This window comes from Dermacentor variabilis, chromosome 9 (genome assembly GCF_050947875.1).
Source record: "Dermacentor variabilis isolate Ectoservices chromosome 9, ASM5094787v1, whole genome shotgun sequence".
Lineage (NCBI taxonomy): Eukaryota > Metazoa > Arthropoda > Arachnida > Ixodida > Ixodidae > Dermacentor > Dermacentor variabilis.
This window is the reverse complement of record NC_134576.1, coordinates 22,195,001-22,208,874: the sequence shown is the minus strand read 5'-3', so window position 1 is coordinate 22,208,874 and position 13,874 is coordinate 22,195,001. Positions and strand designations below refer to the sequence as shown.

The 13,874-nt window shown below is 46.2% G+C and overlaps 1 protein-coding gene across 10 annotated transcripts in view; it reads left to right on the top strand.

Annotated features, from left to right (window-relative positions):
• Cadps (calcium-dependent secretion activator 1) overlaps window positions 1-13,874 on the top strand; it is a 618,572-nt gene that overhangs the window by 51,702 nt on the left and 552,996 nt on the right. The window lies entirely within an intron of this gene.

The following is a 13,874-nucleotide window of genomic DNA, read 5'->3' as shown; positions in this document are numbered from 1 at the left end:
GGGCCTGACATGTGCACTGACCACCACTTCAATCAAGGTGGCAGCCACTGGGGCCACCATTGTATTGTGATTGCATGCTGGCAAGTTTGGATTATCTGCTCAGGGCCAGTTTCAAGATAAAAATAACCAAACTGTTTTGCCAACATATTGGGGCCAGCAGGGACCAAGATAGAATTAAAGGCAGTCAAACTGACGGTATAATGATAGAGCAACGACACCAGTTTACAAATTCACCTGCTGTGTCACAGTGCACTACTGATTGCCAAGCTCTTCTCCCTGTTATGCAAATATAAACTCTATACCAATACCAAAAAAGGGTAAGCGAAGGTTGATGAAGCCATGATAGAACACATTTGTTTCATAGAGTGCATTGGCGGGGCATCATGGCTGCACACGTCTTCAAGCTGAAGTCGATTTGACCGAGTACAGTTGAACCTCGTTTTTTATATGTATATATACACACTATATATATGTGGATAAATTGAATTATTACTTATATCGAAGAGGCGGTGAATCACCAAGAACGAGGTCGCGGGATCGAATCCCGGCCACGGCGGCCGCATTTCGATGGGGGCGAAATGCGAAAACACCCGTGTGCTTAGATTTAGGTGCACGTTAAAGAACCCGAGGTGGTCAAAATTTCCGGAGTCCTCCACTACGGCGTGCCTCATAATTAGAAAGTGGTTTTGGCACGTAAAACCCCAAATATTATTAATCACCAAGAGAAATTGCATCTGTTTTCATCTTTATATGGCCAACTTGCTCGGACGTTGAATCATTTAACAAATATATCAAGCTCTGCAACCGGTTTCCAAAAGTCAGCTTGGCCTCAATACAGTGGTGTTAAGGTCGGGCTACACGAAGCGAGAAACTGATGTCAGAGCAATGAACTTTGCCCAGCAGTGAATGCCTGACCCTCGGCATTCAAAAATTCACCCAGCCAACTTCACTGCCGGAAGTGGTGAGCGCACCTCACGTGCTTGCCAGACATCGTGACAAGCTATCTTCTTCAGACTTCCGGTGCTGGTTGAGAGCTGCCGCAAGTTTTTGTTTTTATTTTCCCCCAATGCCACCAGTGGAACGACTGTCGCGCAGCTGACTACCTTGAGTGCTCGAGTGCGTTGAGGGAAAAAGGGGACAAGAGGTTATAGTTAGAAGCCAACTGTGCCTAGTTTCCAGGCTCTTTGCACCTGTGTGGCCCAAACGGTGCATGAAATGGTTTGCGGCATCGAGAACGAGAGCCACCGAGAGGCCCGTTTTGTGCCAGATTTCAATAATTATGTCCTTGTTCCCTGTACAAACTGTATAGGGGGCAGCAACCTTTCTCGGCAATTCAGGGTGTCTACCAAACGGGAAAATCGGGAAAACCTGGAATTCTCAGGGATTTTGAGTAGTATGAGGGAAAAACTCAGGGAAAACACAGGGAATTTGTGCCTCCATCAGGAAAAACTAGCTTTTATTTTATTGAAAGGGTCGAAAGTCGAGGTAATGCTGGCTCGAGTAACAGACAGGAGTCGTAATGAATCGTCTTTGACGCCCTGTCGTCGGCTGGAGGAGTTGCCAGTGCAGAGTCAACGACCGACTTTCCGGATTCCCGATAATTTGGACGGCTTCGCGGCACCACCACGTACCCTATAGAGTCAATGTATCAGAACGTCTAAAATTTCGGATGTAAGAATTACCCTTCGCCGTCCGATTTTCCGGAGGTCTTGCCGTGACTGCAGGTCCGAAACGACATTAATCAAAGCCATCACCGCTGCCAGTTTGATTACCTTGCAGCCTCGAACCGGCGCTCTCGCACACAGATCCGCTGGCAGCCGTAACCACCACGGCGGCAACGCTAGGCCTAGGTGCTTCGACGTTCGCTATGAAGCTTCTTGCCGTTGGATGCCGTGTTTTTTATTGAAAGAATTCGCTGCTGTCAGCAATGGCGCGGACTCCGCATTTGTGGTCCTCGCGATTGGCTCAGATGCTTGGAAAGCACAATGCATTACGTAATGCCGGTTCCCGAAAGTCAGCTTCGCCTCCATACAGAAATGTTACTTGGTGAAGCATACGCAAAGTATTGCAGTGAAGCATAACAAGCGTGGGAAGGGGCTATTGCCATGGGACACAGTATGTATTCCTTAATTATACACGCGTGCATCCAGTATTTCCTGTCACAGTACGAGCACCGATATGCATAATACGTACGTGTACCGGCAGGCCTTCAGAGCGTTTCCGAATGTGCTTGTGGTGGTTTGAACCCTTAAGGGCAGCAAATGTCATGCATTTATTTCTTCCAACTGGCCGATTTTTCTGACATTTTCGCAGCCTCTAGGTAGTTCGAAAAATTGGACGTGAACTGTGCAACTGACCAAGAAGATGCTTCATATGGTCTGGGGAGCGAACGAGTGGCGGAAGGAGGACAAGAATAGAAAGGACCTAGCGCATTGAGGAATGAGTGGGAAAGGAAGCGTGCTGCCACCGTTTTGAAGGAGCTTGAGCTCAAAAAACAGAGGCCGAGATGCAGGTGTCCCTCATCCAAACCAAAATAAAGTATTTAAAGCAGTGAAACACAACACTGAGGCGTCATGCGCGGGCTGAGAGTATGTCAGGGCAGTTGAGGTTGACGACTTATGAGTTGTTGAGAGAGAATTTCAATTGTGACAATGTTCGGGCCTCATACCACTGAGCTTGCTATCAGTTGATAGAAATAGCTCATATTCGAAAATATTTGCTTCTGTATGCATCTTCTTTTTATTCGTATTTGCGAATGTCTGACTTGATTTTCAATTTTTTTAAGACATTTTATTTGCTGTGCATTTTACTAACCCTTCCCTTCTATTCTCTTTTTGAATAACATAAACACGACTCCTTAGTATTCAAATTGTACTAAATCGTCTTTCTTTAAATTTTACGTATGCTTGCTAAGAGTGACAGCATCGGCCGATATGGTTTCAGCCCGTCTTGACATAAAACATAGTTCTGCATCACTCAGGAAATTTTCCAAAGGCATTCAGGGAAAACCTGGAAAACTCAGGGAATTTGGAAATGCCAACTTGGTAGGCACCCTGCAATTGTATGTCCTTGTCTCCTCTCCACTTGTACGAGTAATAAATAGATCAAATCAAGAAATAAATCAATCAACAATGCTATCTTCTCTGGCTGCAGCACTAGGCACCTATTAGTGGAGGAAGCTTTCAGGAACTGAAACTAAAGTAAACATGCATCATCATAGTGTGTTTTTACATAAAAATTTGGAGACCTAACATCGCTATTGGAGAACGAAGCCTTCAACAACACCTGCGGCGCTGGGCCACGCAACTGCCGCAACCACGGCTGCAAGTTTCACTTGCAGGCTTGCATGTGAAACAGGAGGTACACGTGCACTATACAACAAGCTTTTGCCATCACACAACGTAGTCAGATGACACAATGCCAGCCTTCTAAAATGTGTACAGCTCAATATAATGTGTAGAAATTAGGGGTGTGTAAATATCGAATGGTAGTGTCCCCAAAATAGTGTCCCCAGATAGCAAAAGCACAGCTTACGAGATTTAGCGGCTGCTTCCGAGACACTGGCGTCACTGTTCTGCGGGGGCGTCATCATTTATTCCAGCCGGCAGGTGACTCTCTACAGGAATAGCCAAGAGTAGCCAGAGCGAGTACATGCAAGTACTGTTGTTCCATAAAAGCAGGTATCTCCAAAAATATTTATGAAAAAAATGTTTTTTTTTTCTCAGTCTAATAGCCGCACCCCCGATTTTCACCCCAAATCTCAGAAAAAACAACCTGTGGCCATTACACAAGCATATACGGTACTTTCAGAGAGCCCTTCTGTAAAAGCAGCACTCATGGAGGTAGGTGACCCTTCAGTTCCTGTGCTAAGGAGGTTAGTCAGTGGAAGCACCTTAAGTTGATTTAAAAGAACACCCTTCTCCTCCTGTTGTTGTATGCTTAAAAAGTTTCAATACAACAATGTGCCTGAGTCCGGCAGAAAAGTGGTAGATGGTTAGAGTTTCATTGCAACTGTGCTGTTGCCGAATGAGCCAGAACATATTCCCAAGGGGTTTCTGATTCAGCCGCCATATCAACAAGAATAGAAAATTAAAAGTTTGCTGGAGGTCTTGCCACAGCAACAAGATTTATTTGGTTGTGACCTGCCATCCAAATATAGACCTAGGCTGGAGAGGGCAGTTGAACCTCCAGGACTTAATCCAAAGCATGGAAGCCTTTAATGGTTCAATGTGCTCTGTGGACGACGTAATTGCATGTCTCATTTTCCGCACATTTATACACACTGTGGCGCTGGTCAAGGCATTGAACAGCTTGTCCATCCTTTCTACAAAGCTGCCTGTGTGTGTGGCAGTAGGAGACAAAACGTTAAAAACAGTGAAGCTCTCAGTTGTCAAATGCACACTGTTACTTAACACTTGCAAGGCAAATTTTACCTTCGTATTGCCAAAGGAGTTTCCTACAAATGCCTGTCAGGTATTTCTGGCAGATAGCTTATTTTGAGGTGGTGGGTGGACTCGTATATTTTGAGTATGTGTTTCCATGAAACAACATTGCTGCCAATATGGGAGTCGTATTTCCACAATTTGTTCCTAATACATTTCAACAAGTGCGGTGGATCAAAAATAAAGTACATTTTTGCCCCATTCTTTTTTAAAAAAAGGAAAAGGATCCTGTGGGGTTATTCCAAGTGCTGTCCCAAGTGCACAGTTATTGCTAGCTTGATTGCAGATCAGTGGTTTTACATCGAGACAGCAGTCCTTCAGCTTGCTCTCAGTAAATGGGTCCAGAATGAACCGTGCATTCACCTGTCCTGAAAGCCATAGGCTGGAGCTGCCTGTTGCTATGCGTGACACCAGAGACAAGAGTGCTGTGTTTGCTACATGACCAGACCTTTCAGTGCTGCTGCTGTCAACATAACCAACGACAATGCCATGCTTAGAGTCATACTGCTGTTTTCATTTTAGAGAAATTTCATCAACGATGGGGACACATGCCCTGTGCATCACATCCCAATTTTTTGCCTGCCTGTAGCCTTGCGACTTCCACATTTTGGGGCAGTTGAAAAACAGCTCAAGGGATCCGATCCGTGTCGGACAATGACATGTAAGAGTCAGTTACAGACTTTTTGAAGCAGCAACCTAAGAGGTTTTATGAGACGGGAATCGCGCCACTCGTTAGTCAGTGGGACAAATGTCCAAATGCTCATGGAGACAACTTTTAAATAAAATACCCCGTTTGTCATATATTCCCATTGGCTCACTTTCCTTTGACTCACCCTCGTATATCTTGCAAAACTCCTACTTTCTATATGTGCTCTCTGTTGTGACTATAATTTTGGTGCAATTACTCACGATACACGACTGGTGACAGCTCCTCCTGCGCAATACATTGAAACGAAGGACAGAGTCATTGAGATTTTTCCCTGGCCATTGCATATGTACAGAAATGTAAACAAGTATCTTGCATGGCGAAGTTTCATTAAAATATTTGTCCTCAACTGCTTCATTTCACGGCCTTTACATTTTTCATATCAGCGCCATGCACTGCTTTGCTGGTGTCGAACCGATATAATTCTAAAGTTCGTATGACATTTTCTTTACTTATTAAATAAACAAAACACATCGAAGCATTGATATAAGTTATTTTTGGCACAATTTTTGGGACATATGAGTATAATATTTTATGAAAAAAATACATGTTTTACTCGTCTTGACAGTGTAGCGTTAAAAAATTCGTTTGCAGCATCTTTGGCAATTGCAATGCAGTTATTATTCATGTATTTGATCCCTTGACAAATTCTATAAGGAGGAGGCCCAGCTTTAATGTGAGCTCACCCCCTCCCCCCCCCAACAAAATTTCTGGCTATGCCACTGGTGCCAGTCATATTCTCTGCACCACGCAAGCTCGCCCAGCTGTGTTCTCGCATTCTTTCCGATGGGAGCAAGAAACATGGCTGTCTTAAAGTTCATGCCAAGCCTTACACAAAATGTGCTACTGGAGTCGTGTACGAGCTTCCGCTGCTGGCCATACTGGGCGATGCCTAAATCAATGTGTGTGGGAACATGAACTGTCACTGAGAGGTAAAGATGGAGCACATTTGCCTAAGCACTGCAATTCATATTCGTGTGAGCCACGACTGGACAAGATACGGATTATTGGAAGAAGCAGGGACACCACGGCACGTGAATTGTTAGAGGTATTTCATATTAAATAGCAAGGATCATCTTGTATTAGTGGCACATCAGTTTAATTTTTGCATGCAGAAAGAAGGTTCTTTCATAGCCGGCTGTGATTAGGGTGTTGCGCTATTGAAGCTGTTTTTGTATGGTGCGAGTTCGCCCGCGTGTATATATTACATGTTATACAATAGAGAACAAACAGTCGAAAGTTGGCACTCCCCTTGTTCCTTTCTGTCCTTCCTTGTTTGTGCCAAGCGATCATATTTATGGTCTACTCAGCAATATGAACCGGCCAGCCCAGCAACATGCACTTCTGGAGAACCATGTTTGATGAGGAGCCTGGATGACTTGGCCACTGTCTGTGCTGGTGGAATGATGGCCGAGGCCCTTCTTTTCAGTCTTGGCACAGTCCTCCGTAGACTTGATATGCCATCCAAATACTTCTGCATCCAATTTTTTGTTCGTGGTGTAAAAGCCTTTCCGAATTGGGCTCCGGCTCTTTCATGTGGGTGTAGATAGGGGATCCTGTGATGAGGACCAAGATGTGCTTGGTGCACACTCTGTTGGAGCAGAACAGTAACACATGAGATACAGCACAGATTAACCAAGCTCATGCACCGTTTTTGAATGTCTGAACCACTAATACTGAACCGTAAATATGAACAAAGATTCATATAATACATACATAAATCGGGATGCATAAATACATAAATACAATACATAACTCAGGCTGCAAAGACGACCCATCCAACTTTCAGCCGATTTCGCTTATGAGTACTGTGTGCAGACTTCTGGAACACATCATCCTAAAACATATAACCGTTTTCTGAGAAAAGGAGTGTATCATATCACCATATCAACATGGCTTTCGCAGATGCCTTTCTACAATCGCTCAACTACTGGAACTAATCCACGACATATCATTGAATATTGACCAACACAGACAAACAGACCTCATCCTACTTGATTTCTCAAAGGCATTTGATTGGGTATCACAGAAAAAGCTCATAAGAAAACTTGAGACTACATTAGGTACAGGCCCCATAATTGACTGGATTTGCGACTATCTTACTAACCGTATCCAATTTGTGGAAGTGAACGGACAGATTTCCCAGACAGCCTGGGCAACATCGGGAGTCCCCCAAGGAAGTGTTCTGGATACCATTTTATTTCTAATTTTTATTAATGGACCTACCTGCAAAAATCACAGGAAGCGTTAGGCTATTTGCAAACGATTGCATTCTTTATTGAAATATTAACTTGCATGATGACCACATAACATTAAACAACTTGAAAAAGACTTGAAAGCTGTGTCTAACTGGTGTGCCCACTGGCAGATGACCATCAATACTAAGAAATATGCTGTTCTTTCAATCACCAGAAAAAGAAGTAACTCGAGTTTTAGGTATACCGTTAACGACGTGCCACTAATACAAGTTCATGAACACAAGTACCTTGGATTAACATTAACACATGACTTCAGATGGAACTCCCATATAAATAATGTTACAGCGACTGCAATGAAACGTCTTTTCTTTCTTGGAAGACGCCTCCGACTAGCACCACCCGATACAAAACTTCTGGCTTACAAAACCTTCGTCAGGTCAGTCCTTGAGTATGCAAATGTTATCTGGTTCCCGTACACTAAACAACTAATTAAAGAACTAGAAGGTGTACAAAGGAAAGCTCTACGGTATATATACAATAAACATAAATTAACATACTCACCCACCGAACTACTTAACAAAGCTGGAATCGTAACAGTACAAAACTGAGCTGTACTATAAATACATTGTTTAGCGCAATGTTGCAATGTCCTGTCGCCTTTTTTGTATCTGTTGTATTGCGCTAAACAAAGTATTTATGGATCCACACCAACTAGCCCGCCAACGCATTGTGCTGAGCTGTACTAGCCCGTTCTAAGCTTATGTATGAGCTCCTACACAACAAGCTTAATATTGCCACGACGCCATCTGTGCCCAACCACGCTGACGATGAGGACGACGACCTCGTGTGTACAAGTGAGGGTGCTAAAGAAGAAGAAGCCTAAATTGAACACTTGTTCTAATTGTCTAGATTAAATACCGATCTCCGCTCTTGTCTCAAGTGAGCCGCAACACTGGTGGAGGTGCTGGGTATCGCATCATCACCTAATGATAGGGACGACTGCTGCGAGTAGCCCTGCGTCCAGCCCTTCAAGATATCATCCACGCGTCGAGACACCTGCGCACCGCGCAAGCCGCCGCCTGCAACGTCTGTGCCCAGAATACGGTCTCTTGCAACGAACTTCGTCAGCGACCTCACCGACTCAGGAAATGGCGATTGCAAGTCCAACACAGGTGACTATCCAAAACAATCTAGTCCCCACAAGCTTCCACGGCGACACGTACGAAGACGCCGAAGACTGGCTGGACCAGTACGAACACGTAGCTAAGGTCATTCAGTTGCGTCCGGACCAGAAGCTTTCCAATGTGTACTTCGCTCTTGAAGGTAGTGCAAGGACGTTGTTCCAAAACCGCGAGGCACATTTGACAATGTGGGACAAATTTTGCTGTCGGCTACTTGACACCTTCGGAAGCACTGATCTGTGTCTCCATGTCTGCCGAGGACATGTCTCGTTTGTTTCGCCGCCCGGATCCCAACATGCCGGATTCGAAGAAGCTGAGCCATCTCATGCGTGGCGTTAAAGAACAGCTATTCGCTGGTCTCGTGCGTAACCCGCCTACAACAGTGGAAGAATTCATTAAGGAAGCCACAGCAATTGAGCGGGCGCTCCAGCAGCGTTGTCGGCAATACGAATGCCTGGCTAACGATGCGCCTACAGGAGCCGCAGTACTCACAGTGACAGACGAGACCTCGCTGCGTCAAATGATAAGAGACATTGTGCGCGAGGAGATTGCGAAGCAAACCGTGACACCGAAGGAGTTTACTGTTGCTTCGGTCGCTGAAGTTGTTCGCCAAGAAATTCGGCAAGCATTAGCACCTCCTTAGGCACTCCCTGAACCGAGTCCGGAGCCGCGCTTCGAGCCACGCGCATATAGCTACGCAGACGCTGTCCGGCGCCCGCTTTCTACCATGCCAGTACAGCAGTACCACCAGCGGCCACTTATTGCTGCCTGGATACAGAGGGAGCATTTCAGACGACCCCAGCTTCGCAGGACCGACGTATGGCGCACTACTGATCACCAACCATTGTGTTTTCACTGTGGCGAATCAGGGCACATTTATTGGTTTTGCCCTCATCGCCAGGGCAGCATCCAGGAAATGTCACCTGCCACTCCGCGCCAGTTTCCAGAGAGACATCCACGCTTCGACAACAGTGTCACTCGGGAACAAGGCAGCTCAGCTAATCTTTGGCCGCGCTCGCTGTCTCCATTACATTATTCTTAGCCGAACCGTTGCAGTTTCGCCGACGTGGTACGAGGCCGCTCTCCAAGCCCACGGCGGGGAAACTGAAATCAGCGACCTCCGGGGGGAAGGCTGCAAGTCGTCGAACCGCCGAAAATTCCCCATTATTACTGAGAAACGAGCAGAGCAACCCGGAGAAAAGGGACGCGAACGAATTTGTGAGTGCCCACCTACTCTTAACGATTTATGGGCACAACGTGACAGCTTTAGTTGATAGTGGTGCAGACTTTTCGATAATGAGTGAGCAGTTGGCAGATTGGCTTAACAAAGTCAAAATGCAATGGACGGGCCCTTATATTCGAAATGCCAGGGGCCAGATAGTTATACTTACAGGAAAATGTACTGCACAGCTCCTGATAGGAAATACGGGTTTTGTCGCCACTTTCATGATTTTAAAAGAGTGCTGCAGATCACTCATCCTTGGAATGGACTTCTTGCGGGAGTACGGCGCCATGGTTAACATACGGGACGGCGAGATAACCTTGTCAACTAGTACAGACACGAGCCAAGACGAAGAGCACCGACGTACATCTTTACGTGTCGCCGACGACGACGTCTGCATACCACCACTATCATGCAGTCTTGTCTCCGTAAGTTGCGGAGAATAGTTTGACAAGGACGGTGTAGCCGAACAACTAACTGCACTTCTGTTCCATCAAGGTATTGCCATCGCTCGGGGTATCGTCAGCCTAATCGGCGGTCGCACAGAGGTACTACTGACAAATTTTACCAACAAACGCCGGCACATCAGTAAAGGCACCACTGTGGCGTACTTTGACGAAATTGACCACGTCCAACACTGCTTTGCTGTAAAAGAGAAATTAACCACCGATACGATGCCATCTACACCCGTCGTCAACGCTGACCTAGGTTTAGTGCCGCAACAGAAACAAAGGCTCAGAGAACTGATTGATCATTTTAAGGACTGCTTCTCTACAACGTCCCGAGTGCGCCAAACGCCACTGACGAAACAGCGCGTCATTACAGAGGAAACAGCAATACCCATCTGACAGCATCCGTATCGCGTGGCTGAGAAAGAGCGTGAAGCAATACTGCAGCAAGTCAAGAAAATGCTAGAAGATGATGTCATCCAGCTGTCGAAAAGCCCTTGGTCATTGCCCGTGGTACTCGTTAAGAAGAAGGATGGTAGCCTGAGGTTTTGTATCGATTATCGCAAGCTCAGTCGGGTTACGAAAAAAGATGTGTATCCCTTACCACGCATCGACGATTCCCTCGACAGGCTGCGGCACGCATGTTACTTCTCATCGATAGACTTAAAAAGTGGGTACTGGCAAATAGAGGTCGATGAGCGGGATCGCGAAAAGACTGCGTTTGTGACGCCTGATGGGCTCTATGAATTCAAAGTTCTCCCTTTTAGTTTGTGCTCCGCCCCAGCCAAGTTCCAGAGGCTAATGGATAGTGTTCTCTCAGACCTTAAGTGGAAGACTTGCTTAGTGTACCTAGACGATGTGATTGTTTATTCTGCCACATTTGAAGAACATCTCAGTCGGCTATGGTCAGTTCTTCAAGCCATACGGTCCGCTGGGCTTACCTTAAAACCCGAAAAGTGCCACTTTCGCTATGAAGAACTACAGTTTTTGGGCCACATTGTAAGTCACACAGGTGTCAGACCTGATACTGAGAAAATCGCAGCCATCGCAAAGTTTTCAAGGCCTACAGATAAGAAGGCAGTCAGACGCTTCCTGGGCCTATGCTCATATTACCGGCAATTTATTGCGGGTTTTGCACGCATCGCCTCACCGCTCACCTGCCTAACCAGAGAAGATGTGACGTTTGTGTGTGGTGAGGAGCAGGAGGCGGCATTTAACGAGTTGCGGCACCATCTACAAACTCCGCCTGTTCTTGCCCACTTTGACGTGGATGTGCCGACAATGATCCACACCGACGCTAGAACTGTGGGTCTAGGGGCCGTCCTTGTTCAGCTGCAAGACGGCGCTGAGCGAGTAGAACACTGTCACGTGCTGAGTCGAACTACTCCACTACAGAGAAGGAATGCTTGGCTGTAGTATGGGCTGTTACCAAGTTCTGCCCGTACATATATGTCCGCCCATTTCAAGTCATAAGTGACCACCATTCTTTCTGTTGGTTGACCAACATGAAAGATCCATCTGCACGTTTGGCACGCTGGAGCCTACGGCTTCAAGAGTACTACATGAGAGTGGTCTATAAATCGGGAAGGCAGCACTTAGACGCTGACTGCTTTTCCAGATCACCGATCGAGTCGTCAGGCCAAGATGATGACGAATCCGCAGGCTTTTTAGGAGTTGTTGATGCGGCTACCATCTCTCAACAACAGCAAGAGGACCAGGAGCTCGCTTCACTAATTGATTTCTTAGAAGGCCACACCACTAACAAGCCCAGATTGTTCTAAAGAAACTTGTCATCATTCTGCATACGCAACAGTGTTCTTTTTAGAAGGAACTTCTCTTCAACAGGGAAGAGATATCTACTGGTGATCCTTAAAACTCTCTGCAGTGAAATCTTGCAGGCCTGTCACGATGAAGCTACCTCGGGCCACCTAGGCAACACAAGAACATTAGCACGGGTCAAAGAGAAATACTATTGGCCACGGCTTGCAACACAGGTGAAGCAATACGTTTGAACGTGCCTTGACTGTCAGCGATGAAAAGTGCCACCTACGAAACCTGCCAGACTATTACGTCCCGTTCAAGTGCCGGAAACACCGTTTGCACAAATTGGTATGGACCTTTTGGGCCCATTCCCAATATCAACTACCCGAAATAAGTGGATCATAGTTGCAACAGATTACCTTACGCGTTATGCAGAAACAAAAGCACTTCCGAGCAGCACAGCAGCCGAAGTCGCGCAGTTCGTCATCGAAAACGTCATCCTGAAGCACGGTGCTCCAGCGGTCATCGTAACCGACAGGGGAACCACGTTCACGGCTGAACTTTTACGAACTGTACTCACGCTCGGTGGCATGGCACACAGAAGGACGACAGCTTATCACCCGCAAAGCAATGGACTTACGGAGCGACTCAACAAAACTCTCGCAGACATGCTGTGCATGTATGTCGATGTGGAACACAAGAACTGGGACCAAATATTACCCTATGTAACATTTGCTTATAATACGGCTCGGCAAGAAACAACAAGAATGACGCCATTCAGTCTCCTCCACGGTCGAGAAGTGACTACAATGCTGGATGCTATGCTTCCTCATGATTCCAGCGATTCTGAGACTGACGCCGCAGATTTTACAGACCGCGCCGAAGAAGCAAGACAGCTCACGCGCGTTCGCATAACTAGCCAGCAAGACTGAGATGCATGACGTTACAATCAACGCCACCGATGCGTCGTCTACCAGCCCAGCCAAAAAGTCTGGGTTTGGGCTCCAGTACGCCGCCGAGGCCTCGCGGAGAAACTTCTGCGCCGATACTTCGGACCGTACAAGGTTCTACGACGCCTTAGTGACGTCAACTATGAAGTCATTACTGACAGCCCATCCTTCTCAAGGCGCCGTCAGGATCTGCTTGAGACTGTGCATGTGCTGCGCATGAAACCTTATTTTGCTGAATGACATGGACACTTGCTGGTCGGCTGGACACCGGATGCTACCCACCGAGCATCGGGACGATGCTCCTTCTGAAAGGGGGCAAATGCCGTGACACCATCTGTGCCCAACCACGCTGACGACGAGGACGACGACCTCGCGTGTGCAAGCGAGGGTGCTAGAGAAGAAGAAGTGTAAACTGAACGCTTGTTCTAATTGCCTTGATTAACAACCGCTCTCCGCTCTTGTCTGAAGTGAGCCACGACAATATTGATACCTCTAGATACATCTCCAGAACTGAAACACGGTCAATGCGACATAAACACACAAACACTCAGTGAGTATTCTTTTCATACCGATTGCTTTAAGAATTCATTCTTTCCTTTAGCGATGAGAGAGTGGAATAAACTGAGTGAATCCATTAGTAACAGCTCCTCATCAGATACATTTGCTAATTCAGTGGAAAAACATCTCCTCTCCTAACAGCTCTGATTTACATACTCCGGTTCGTTACTGATCTTCATAGCCTAACACTTTTATCTATGAGTGTTCTTCTTGTATGATGCATTATATGTATGACTGCGTCCTGTTTGCCATGTTCATTAGGTGTTTTATATCACGTGTTTTCAGGTGTTCTTTTTTTCTTTCTTGTTTGGGTTCATCTTTTCTCAGATTCTTCTTCGTTATAGTATATTGTACCCAAATATTGCATTTGTGATTACTTAATTATTTTGTTTAGCAAAGCCAAAACC